Source organism: Entelurus aequoreus, linkage group LG25 (genome assembly GCF_033978785.1).
Source record: "Entelurus aequoreus isolate RoL-2023_Sb linkage group LG25, RoL_Eaeq_v1.1, whole genome shotgun sequence".
Classification (NCBI taxonomy): Eukaryota; Metazoa; Chordata; class Actinopteri; order Syngnathiformes; family Syngnathidae; genus Entelurus; species Entelurus aequoreus.
This window is the reverse complement of record NC_084755.1, coordinates 25,305,778-25,318,422: the sequence shown is the minus strand read 5'-3', so window position 1 is coordinate 25,318,422 and position 12,645 is coordinate 25,305,778. Positions and strand designations below refer to the sequence as shown.

Below are 12,645 nucleotides of genomic sequence, written 5' to 3'. Positions count from 1 at the left end.
ACTCCATGACAGCTCAACAGCCGGTTCCACATTACATTCCCCCAAAACCAAGACCACTTGAACTGCAAGCTGGCAAATGCCAACCACACCGAGCCCAGTTTCCACCATTCAGTACATTCAAACGTCGTAATTTTTGTTCCTTCAAAGAATGCAAAAGTAATTCCTTCACACCATATAATTTTTCCTTCTGGAACAGGATCTTGTGCCGGGAAAGATCAAAACGTGATATTTCTCATTTAGATAAAAGAAGTGCAAATGCACATTAAGTGCTTTGCATACACTACAAACTGAGACCCAGCAATAAAAGCTGGCCTAGACTTTTCCCACACCAGAGGCGCGACTCGCTGCTTAGGCAGGTATGGCGGCAGTCAAAGTTTGAAATAGTGCAATGAATAACCGCAAGGGGCAAAGTTATTTTTTTTGAGGGACAGACGTGTTCGCCAATCAGAATTGTTGAACCTCACGTCCTTTGCTTGCTGGCCAATCAAAAATGTTTAAGGAAACAGCAAGTTTGTGTACGCTGCAGTGGAGGCAGCCAATACAGTAATAACAGAAAAGCACTCTGGACGTTTTTCTTCTGTGAACTTGGTTATACAGTTCTACCTTGACTTAAAAAATAAAATAAAATAAAATTGCAGGAAAACCATTTTCCCCATAAGAAATTATGTTTTTAAATCTAGTGTAAACCATTTTCCCCATAAGAAATTACGTTTTTAAATCTAGTGTAAACATTTCAACAAAAGTAAAAGTATTGCTTATTTTGCTTTAAAATGTGCAAAAATAAAGATAAACATCCAGTACAAAAAAGTGCAAAACGAAATATTCTGTAACAACAGTGTAAACATTTCAACAAAAGTAAAAGTATTGCTTATTTTGCTTTAAAATGTGCAAAAATAAAGATAAACATCCAGCACAAAAAAGTGCCAATCTAAATATTGTGGAGCACTGTAAACATTAAGTATTGCTTTTAAAATGTGCAAAATAAACATCCAGTCCAACACAGTACACAATAACCAATTCTACTCATTCCAGTGAGTGACTAACAGTTATAATGAAGAAAGGTTAGCATGTCTACATGCTCTGGGGTGAGGCTGCTTCTTTTCTTGTTTACAATATTCCCAGCAGCTGAAAATAGGCGCTGTCACGCCAAATTTCTTCCCCCCTACAACCCCCCCCCCCCATTTACTTCCGGTCACGTCATCCCATAGCTTGTATTTGTAAATTTTTTAATTTTTTATAATATAGCGTTAACAAAACGTCTGTATTAGTCGGACAAATTAACTTGAGGATATTCCTGACTGAATGCACATTTGACTCGTGGACATATGTGGAAATGAATAACAGTAAGTAAATGGGGGGGGGGTTGTAGGGGGGAAGAAATTTGGCGTGACAGCGCTCAGAAGGGGTCGATGTGGCTGGAACTGAGAGGTAAGACCGATGATGATAGTATGATTAAAGTGAAGGTTAATTGTTCGTTTGTACATAGTATATGTAACTGTTAATGTTGTAAAAGGTATTTGCACAACTAATTAACGTTAGCGTTAAAGAGGAGCGTGTCTTTGTAAACACTGAACAGGCACGCCAAACGCGCCTCTCAGAGCGAAACGGTGCTTTAGTTTATGAATTTACAACGCAGATACAAATGACACATTGTTGTTTTTGTGTAATGATGACAACGTATACTCACGCGGACGATTGACTCGATGGTGATGGCAAGAACGCTGTCGGCTATTTCTTTTCAAATGTTCGTTCATAGCCGTTGTGCTGCTATGATAGGCCATTTCCGCTCGACACAGTGTGCATACAACAACATTATTAGGCCGTTTATTGAAATACTCCCACACTTTTGACGACTTTTTTCCCCTCGCTCGCACCGCTCTGCTTTGCGCTCCGCCATGACGGTAGTGTGACGTAAATATGTGACGCGTCGATGCACAAAAACGGCGTTGACGTATTTATGTAACCGATGACATTGACGCGTCGTTTCAGCCTTACACCCAACAATATTAACCCAAAAACATTTGTATTGAGAATTACAGTTTTAAATGCAGAAAACCATGATAAAAACATCTTCATGACAAATGGAAAGGATAAATGGACATTTGACATGACTTTTGCCTTGATTGAAAATTATTGTTGGTGTAAACGGCAATGAGTGGAGAGGGAGGAGCGGACGAGAGTGCCAAGCAGACGCCACTTTCGTAATTTGTAACGACTTTCATTCATTCAATTCTTTATCAAAGTGCTGGCACGTGCAACTTTATTTTGCCTCATGCTGGGTTATTTTGCAGTTGTACACACATTTTTTTTAAAAAGCAGAGAGACCGAGGTACCAGTGCCTGCCAGTTAGTCTTAGCTCCCTAAACGCTGCTTTGCTTACCATTAACCCGATGTAAGAGACATTGTTACCGGGCAAACAGACTAGTTTGTTACGCGTAATGTTTAATCTTACAATCACAGAGACAGTATACAAAAAACAGTTGTTGAAAACCTAAATCATATGAAAATAGGGAGGTACAAAAAACGAGGTACAAATGTAGTGTCTTGTTTTGGTTTGATTTCACAAAAAAACTGAGCTAATGCAGATACTACCTACACACCCTGTGACCAAAGCCCAGAACCCGACCTTTTAAAAAACTCTACCAGCATAAAATTAAACCGAACTGTACTGGTCAGTGGATACATACAAATACAGTAAATAGACTCCATTAAACCTAAATATTTGAAAATCATTCATCCATTACTTAAAACTAAATTCCAGGATAGGCTGACTTTTCAGACCTCTACAAATGAAAGCTGTATATGGTATATGTTGAATGAAAACCAAGCAAATCGTTTACAGGGTCGTAGAACAAATTCAAGGTGTACTGTTTTAACGGCTGATTAATCCACTGAATACACAACCCACCGGGTACTTAACAGCACACAAAGCAGCAGCAACTGAATTTACTGAAGACACAAACAGTGACAACCATTGTGTATAAATAGTGTCCTAACAGACTGTGAAAGAATGCAGATGGGGATTAAGATGCACATTTATTTTTGCTGTCAGCAGGTTTTTTGAAACGCAGCAGACACAGCTAGGCTAGAGTTTATCGCGTACATCCGCCTCCACCCTTCGGAATTATTGTTTTGGACTTCAGTCTTATCACCGGCAACCTTTATCTGGTCCACTCCCTTTCAATATGTAAAGACGACAAACATTATCATCAGGTCTTGACAAAAATGTGATCAGACCTAATTCAGCTGACATGTCACGTCCAAGTTGGAGTCAGAAACAAGTCTCATGATGAAGCACGCTTACAAAGTCCAGCGTCAGCAGTGGTGGTGTTGTGCAATATATTAACCACTTTAGCCCATGCAGACCTTCCAGGTGTGAGGCTCACATACAAAAATGTAAATATGTATTTACATTTTTGAGTGAAGTAATCAATCAAAATTTACTTATGGAGCCCTGAATCACAAGTGCCTCAAATGGCTTTGCAAACTCACAACAACATCCCCTGATCTAAACACACATCTGGGCATGGAAAAACTCCAAACACCAGCTGGGGGAAAAGAAGAAACCTTGAAAAAGGACTGCAAATGTGGGTTTAATTATCAAATGAATAGACAATGGGGGATTCCAGTCCATCGGGAAGTTAACAGATTCATAAGGGGATCTTCTTCCTCCTCAGCTCAGATAAGTGAACTATACAACAAAAACAGGAAGTACCTATAAAGAAGTATAGATGCCTAGTTTTAATGAAACTAATATAAAAAAGGAATGTATGAGGCATAGAAAAGACTTTTATTCAGGTCACTTATCTCCGACAAGGCATTACCTCATGTTTTATGCCATGAAGCACAAAGCAAGGCATGACCAGAGTCCATCCTATCTTCTAACCAACATGGTTTCAGTTAGTGCAGACATTTCCTGGTATTGTTAGGCTCTATTCAAGCCATACAGGTGTGCATAAAAAGGAAAGGATGGGCCTCTGGCAGTATAAACAAAAAAAACAATCTGGGAAGAGGAAGACATCCAGGGGTGAAGGAGAAAGAAGAAGAGAATAGTCTATAGCTTTGATGCACAAAGTGGGGCCCGCGGGCCAAATTCGGCCCTTTGTGTCATTTCATTTGGCCTGCCAAAGAGTGGCTACCAAATTCAATACATAGTCATACTGACCTCTTTCAAGCAGACATGTCTGCAAGGTACACTGCACAAAAGTCAGAAGATTTTACTTTAAAAACGTGTCAGCTCCAGTGCTGTACGCTTAGCTTTTTCACTAGGAGCACAGATGCTACTAAATGGAAAAAAATGAGTAGCACAGAATTTTTTTTGGCAATATGAAATGTCTTAAATATCACAATTTCTTTATCAACACAAACAAAGTACAGGTGTGCACTTATACATATAAACATAAGGCCTACTGTAATGCTCAATTAAACACAGAACATCCCTAAACTGTGCTAGCACCAGCATAGGGCTGGGCCATAAGAACCTAAACTCATATCCTGATATAGTATGGCCCATAAACTAACCCATGAATGGAAATATTGTTGACGTAACTAAATATCTTCTCATGCCTTGATTTTAAAGTAGGTTTTGCATAGTAGGTTCCCAACTTAAGGTGTTATAAGAAAAAAGAAAAAGCCGTGAAAATAATATAAGAAAAGCCAAATACAATCTAAAAAAACCAAACAATTAGCTATGCTCAATTATTCAGATAAAAAAACAAAATGTGAAATAAAGTGCCCTGGTTTAAGAGGACATGTTTAAACGTCAGCAGTAAAATGAAAATAATTGACTTGAACAAACATTATTATAAGACATACACAAAGATGTCCGCCAGGAACACGAACCTGCCAACTGCTTCATGATGCTTTACCAAAATGTACTTGAATTACTTACTAGCGCTCAGCGTAGGTGATTAATCATTTGGTTATAGTTTCAATTTATTTCAAACATGCTATACAAATGGACGAAAATTTCTACTCTAGTTTTATCAAACTTGGATGGATTTATTTTAGGAACAAAATGTTTCAAAGGTTTGAAATCCCTTTTCGCACATGTGCGACAGTTTTTTTAAAAAGTCGCACAGTTTATTTTTTTGCGCATTTGCGAGTAAATTTTTCGCACAATACAGCACTGAGCTCATTCGCCATAAATTTACCGTAAACTCACCAGTGGTACCATTTTTCCATTTACAGTAATGCGCTGTAAAAATAGGGAATATACATTTTACAGTAAAAAAAAAAAAAAAGCAGCTCAGTCGCCAGAATTTTGCAGTAAAAATAACACTGGTACTGTTTTTAATTCATAGTAATGCACTGTAAAAACAGGGAATGTAGATTTTACGGGGGAAAAAAACGGCAGCTCAGTCACCAGAATTTTAACGTTAAAACAGTGGTACCGTTACTCAATTTGCAGTAATTTGGTGTAAAACTACCATAATTTTTGGATACAATACTGGTGTCTGAGCTGCCAGTTTTTAAAATGGTAAAATATAATATCTATTCTTACAGGCTAACTAGTTTTGTTTGAATTTGAGACCTGAGCTCTATGGAAAACAATCTTGGTCGCCATGCTTAACTACCTCCTGTAATAAAAGCCTAAACGTTTCGAAATTACGCATCCTCCATACGTCTAATCTGTTTGGGTAAAATTTAAAAGCGATCAGATAAAATCAAATGTCCAGGAGGAACATGTTACAGAACAACACCTGGAAATGTCAAAAATCTGCAGAAAATGATATTTTTTAATGTTTTGAGGTTAAAAATGTACATAAAAAGATGCAGGGTTGCATGTTAACTGAATTAGACAAGATATGGCGGTATGAGGCCTAATTCCTCACTGGTGGTGCTGTTGGATGGTAAAAACCATTGTTGGCCCACGGACCACTGGCACAATTAGGCCATAGGAGGCAACATGTCTGGGCACCATTGGTCTATAGCCCGAGACAAGGAATTGCAAGAAATAAAATAGCAGGAAACAAAAATGTAGGACCTTTGGGCACCTAACGATTCGATTCAGGAGCTACGATTCGATTAAAAAACGATTATTGACGCATCCTTAATTTATGTATATTGATGCGGTTTTACATGTTTTTGTTTCACTCAGCGTTTATCACTTGCAACATTTAAAAACAGTGCATTTGTAATAAGAAACAGTTCAATTAAAACCGGAACATAAGTGCCAGATAATAAAGGAGTTGGTCAGATCTCTCAGTGAGGTGACTCGCTACAGTTAGCCAAATTTTAGCAACGGTCCGCATTACATAATTTACAATAAATACATCGATTATCGATGTTTACTAATCGATTTTATAATCGCCCATGTCCGAATTGCGCTGAATATAATAATGGATTATTTCCCCCACCTCTACCTCCAGGAAACAAGCGGCACTGTCTTTAAGCCCAGTTTTCAATAGTACACCTATTCATGTCAACTTTAACACACTTCTGTTTCAATGCCAGTATTGTATTGAGCTGAATAATGTTTCCCGGAGGAGTTGTGCTATAGCGTAGCACTTTATGGATTTAGTTTAACTTCCTAAGGCTGGAGTGAGCTGAAATGTGGGCTAAAATAAGTTTATATTTAAAATCAGAGACGAATGCACGTACCAAATAATCATTAGCTGTAACATAGGTATGACTGACAACGCCCATTGTCTATAATCTCGTCGCCAATCAACAGCTTTGGCTCGAGGCTGTTATGATCTGTCAGACTGGACAAACAATGTGTTTAATACAGATTTGGCTCAACGGGGGATGTTGGGATGTTTCCAATCAGCAATTTTGTGACGACCGCGAGTGCACTGTTGTTCCCAAATCTCCCACTTTCTACAAACAAGGAAATAATCAAGGAAAGTCAGTCGAGCAAGCACCCTGGTATCTGCAGAGAGTCTGTCTAAAAATATCAAAACTCATATTGTGCATGTCTGAATTTCATTTTGCCCAAACTCTAGAGGGCCTTCAGTTTGGGAATGTCTAACACAAAATATGGAAAAAGAGTGCTTGCTTCCAGATATTCCATTGAACAATACATTAGAGAGTTTTTCCTGACTGCTCTATCAACTTCATACACCCAAGACTAACTAAAAAAAAAACACTTGCAAGTCTTCAAAACTGCTGTATGTAATGACGTGGGTAATGAAACCTCAACAGGAGGGTGCACGCTGCTCAACACACATTTGCATAACTCAGCTACTGCACTGGTTTATTTTTTACTTTAGACCGCTTGCCAACTCTTGCACGTCCAAAAATGCATTAATGTGCTGAGCTCACACTGGTTTAAGAGCATGTTGGCAGACATCAGCTGAAAATGCGTGTGTTTCTGATTACCACCAATGCAAGCAAGAAAAAGGTGCCGCTCACCACCTCCCCCATGATGAGACCACAAGCATGATTAAACAAAAAAGGCATGGACTAAGATGTGAGCGCTTCCACGGCACATCTGACTTCAAAATCCAGTATGCAGCCCAGCTTGTAAACATTCCGTGTGTGTTTGCATGCCTAAGTGCAAACACCATGATGTCGCATCCAACAGAGCAAATACACATTACACTGACAAAGCACAGTTGTTTTGTAGGTGCATGTAGGCAAGGCAGAAAATTGCTAATTGAGGCAATCAGTGAATCTATGGATGCCAAAAAACAGGCCAGGGAATAAATGTTCAACTTGTTGTACCTGCTGTAAGGTAAAGTTTGTAAAATTCTTAAAAACTATGGGAACCTACTATTTCTTAGCTGAGTGATGCCTGTCAAAAACCAGTGAGCTAATCACAAGTCAAACAGGTTATTTTCTCTGAAAAGATAATTTGCATAGTTACTTAAAACTCACTGGGAAAAAAATCAGCTGGTTAGCCCTGCCTACACATCCATACACACTTATTTAAATTGCCTCTCCTTACAGTCTGCTCTGAACTCGAACAAACGTTCACTTATGGTGATAACACCAAGTGCACCCGAGGCATTTCCATGTTACACACAAAAAATAAAAAAGTGTTTTCTCATTATCCCAAATCTTCCTTTTCCACAGTACATAGTCTCCCAAGAGAAAGTGAGATAAAAAACTATTTTAATATAAATACACAAGGAGACGTGCAGGAGGTAATAGCATTTAGGGGTTATGGGAGGACTACCACTGCTCAAATGTAAGTTTTAATCCTAATAAAGAGACATTCATAATTGCATTGTTAAAACAATAATAAAGATTTGCATAGTATTGTTCCACAACATGAATGTATCAATTGCCATGCTGCCACCCTGGATGGGCATCTCAAACGAGTTGGGTGATATGAGTTGAGTTTGAGTTTATTTGGAACATGCATGCATACAAAATGATACATCACAACTTCCAGTTTCTCTATTCAATATTTTCGAAAAGGAGTAGGAAGAAGCGGAGCTTATTTAATCCTACCCCTTTTCCTTTACATAGCAGTTGCTAAAACTTTTGTTCACTTCCTGCTCTCAATTTATTCACAATATACTCCATAATTAATAAATAAATAATAATTGGTGAAGTAAGTTATATTTCATATGGTGAGATGAGTAAGATTATCTTGAAAATGAATGGATAGATGAGATAAATTCCGAATATTTATCATGGTTCTTGTTCTTTGTAAACACTTTAAGTTTGAAGAGTTTCTTGAAGTGGATCATATTAGTACATTGTTTGATTTGCTTAATCCATTCCATAATTTAATTCCACATACTGATATACTGATGGTCTTAAGTGTTGTATGTGCGTACAAATGTTTTAAATTAAATTTTTCTCTAAGATTATATTTTGTTAAGATCTTTTGTAAAGAATTGTTGTATATTCTTGGGTAGCAGATTATAGTTTGCTTTGTGCATAATTTTAGCTGTTTGCAAATTCACTATGTCGTGGAATTTCAGAATTTTTGATTCAATAAATAAAGGGTTTGTATGTTTTCTATATCCAACATTACGTATTATTCTAACTGATCTTTTTTGTAACATCGTTAATAAATAAAGTGTACTTTTGTAGTTATTTCCCCATATTTCTACAGGATAAATCAATCAGTCAAATGTAAAAAAAAAAGTGCACAAACATGGAGGTGCCATGCTGGTGAGCCTGGAGCAGTGACGTCACACTGGCAGACAGCCTGACCACACACGCGTAGACCGTATCCGCCCCAAGTTGAACCATTAAAGAAATAACAGATATTAAGTTAATATTGTACCCGACATAGCTTACTATATACACACGGTGCCTACATTTAGGTTCCGTTTTTAATTCCATCGCAGTTTTGCTAAAACTATCCGGGGCCTCATTCAGGCGAATCACTTCCTGTCTCTGCCCTTGTGGCTTTTAGCTCGCGCCAGCTGCCACAACGCGGATGCACCTCGCATATTACGACACGTGTACATTAAAATGACACATCGATATTTGTAGTCACAAGTTGGAGGAGAGGGGGAGTGAAATAAAGTTATTACTAGCAAAAAAAATAAGTGTTCTATGAGGCGTCACGCCAGCCGGCGGCGCGATGAACTAGCATGCCACCGCTTCCTGGTTCCCTTCCGGTCGCGGCGGGCATCTTGTATGAATCATGGAGGCGCATGTAGCGAGAAGAAGTTACCTGCTTAAAGGGTGCAGGACGCCGTCGGAATGGTGGCTCGGTCAGCGTCGAGTTCAACTTTCTTTCTTTCTCCAGTCGACTGCCGGGAGTTGAAGCTGCACTACAGGCGTTGCTTTCCTCCCACTCTTTCTCTTCGTCTTTCTGTCGGGTTTTTTTTCTTCTTCTTCTATCCTCTCTTCCTTGCGCCCTCCCCTCTTCCACTTGCTGCTCACTGGTTCGCGCAACTTAACTTCAGTACACGCTAGCCTACTGGGGCGCGGTCCAAGGCGAGAAGGGCACCGGCCATGTTGTATCCCCGCCCCCTTTGCGCGATGGCTTCCGCTTATTGGCTACCGTCATTGCTGGGACCAATCACGTTCTCTCAGAAATCTAATTGACAACAAGAGGGCGGGGCGAACAGAGCAGGCAAAAAAAAAAAAATGCTGAAGTTGAAAAAGCTGAGAGGAGGAGGAAGGGATTTGGATAAATGATGTATAATGGGAAAGGTATGTGCATACTACAGGATTGCTATGCCCATATAAGTCGCATTCTTTCTCAAGGATGCATCCTCCAGGTCACGACCTGTGTGTCAACAGTCTAGTCGGACTACAATGCTCACTGAGGGTTCAATCCTAGGACCAATCCTGTTTTCAGTGTACATCCTGCCCATTCAACACATTTAAAAAATATATCATACATCATATCATCTTCATGCGGATGATACGCAAATCTATGTCCCTTTAAAAAACAAAAGTGACACAAGTTTAAAATCACTTTTAAATTGTCTTGAGGACATAAAAGCATGGTTGGCGGTAAACTTTCTAAACTTAAACTTTTTTTGCCCTGATTAGCGTTGCTGTAGCCAGCCGCTAATACACCGAACCCACCTACAGCTTTCTTCTTTGTTGTCTCCATTGTTCATTAAACAAATTGCAAAAGATTCACCAACACAGATGTCCAGAATACTGTGGAATTTTGCGATGAAAACAGACGACTTAAGCTGGCCACCGTGCTGTTCCAAAATGTCTGCTACAATCCGTGACGTCACGCGCAAACGTCATCATACCGAGACGTTTTCAGCCGGATATTTCCCGGGAAATTTAAAATTGCACTTTATAAGTTAACCCGGCCGTATTGGCATGTGTTGCAATGTTAAGATTTCATCATTGATAAATAAACTATCAGACTGGTCGGTAGTAGTGGGTTTCAGTAGGCCTTTAAAACCAACAGTCACAAATCTTGGATTTAAGTTCGACAAAGATTTTAAATTGGAGCAGCAGGTTAACTCCGTTGTACTAGCTAGTTTTTATCATCTAAGACTTTTAGCAAAAGTTAAATCAGTTTTATCTTTTAACGACTTTGAGCGGGTAGTAATCCATGCTTTTATTTCAGCACGTTTGGACAACTGCAACTCCCTCAACGTTGGAATGAACCAGGCCTTAATCGCTCGATTGCAGTTAGTCCAAAATGCTGCTGCTCGCCTTTTAACTGGCACTAAAAAACATGAACACATTACCCCAACTTTAGAATCCCTTCACTGGCTCCCAGTTCATTTTAGAATTCATTTTTAAAATATTGTTGTTTGTTTTTAAATCTCTTAATGGATTAGCGCCACAATATATGTCAGACCTTTTAAAAATGTACACCACCACAAGGTCCCTGAGGCAGAGGTGTGGACTCGAGTCACATGACTTGGACTCGAGTCAGACTCGAGTCATGAATTTGATGACTTTAGACTCGACTTGACAAAATGTAAAGAGACTTGCAACTCGACTTAGACTTTAACATCAATGACTTGTGACTTCACTTGGACTTGAGCCTTTTGACTTGACATGACTTGCTACTTTCCCCAAAACCTAAAGCTTAAAAAGTTATTTGGGAGCGCTCCGTTGCTTTCATTTTGTACGTGTCTGTCCATCAGCGTGTGTGCTGCGTGTCAGCGTGTGTGCTCTCAGTACAACAGCCAATCAAATTAGATCTACATTGTTTTCATCACACAGCATTCAGCCAATCAAATTGCAGGACAACCAATGAACAAGAGTTGTCAAACAACGCGCCAGTGAGAAAGATTTATACCAAAGTTGGTTTCGTTCGGGTATAAAAACTACGACTTGGTCAACAAAAAACGAATTGCCGTATGCAAATCACGCAGTTCGAATATTACAGACGGAGACGCAACAACTTCCAACTTCGTTCGACATTTGAAGTTGCACAAAGAAGGGTAAGTTTTGAATGTAAGCTAACGTTTATTGGCTAAGTAACATGACTTTTATTTGCTGTGTAGTTAAATCAGTGAGGCTGTAAACTCACTGCTAACGTCATAACCATAGACATCTTATAAGTAGACGCAGCATCGAGCGCTACTGCCTACTGGCGCAGACGAGACGCGGGGCCGCCATCTTGGAGTGGTGATCAGTGCAATTCATTTGGCAGGAGCAATGAACTGTCAGCGCATTTAATTCATTTTACCTCACTGAATACCACTCATTTTCACGCGTTTTTTTGTCATACGTGTAGCTATGATAACGGACACATGTTTTATTATTCATAGTTTGCTTAACAGTAATATAATATTCTTATATGCTATAAGTGACCAGACGTCCGAGATCAAAACTGGGAATATAAGCCCAGAGAAGGGGGAAAAAAACGGTCAGCAATTTTAAGTTGAAGAAACAATATGATTATGTTATATATACATGCGTATATCCTACATAAACAATGTATGAATACATTAGATATCTATATATCGTATAGACCGTATCTCTGTTGCTGCAGCAGCAGAGAGTTTATTCTGTCTTGACACTTTGTATTGATATTTTGTATTACATTCTTCCCTTAAATGATAATGTTTACAGTGATTGTTATATATGTATTTTTTATGTATGTCGCTTTGGATAAAAGCGTCTGCCAAATACTTAAACATATATAAACACCTGAAAGTCTTTATATCAGCTAAAACCACCAATCTCTTTCACTGGATTCAGAATAAAACCAAATGCTGTCTTACCCAACAATGTTAGTATTTGAATATTGTTACTTGAAGACTTATTCCTGGTTACAGTTATACTGTTAAGAAAGTATTG

At 38.9% G+C, this 12,645-nt stretch overlaps 1 protein-coding gene across 2 annotated transcripts in view; it reads right to left on the bottom strand.

Moving 5' to 3' along the window:
* Window positions 1–9,867, bottom strand: part of LOC133642685 (myosin-9-like) — an 82,880-nt gene extending 73,013 nt beyond the window's left edge. For both annotated transcript variants that reach the window (XM_062037038.1, XM_062037039.1), the window contains exon 1: window positions 9,584–9,867. The gene's annotated coding sequence lies outside the window, so the exon portion shown is untranslated. The remainder of the gene's footprint in view (window positions 1–9,583) is intronic.
* Window positions 9,868–12,645: the final 2,778 nt, after the last annotated feature.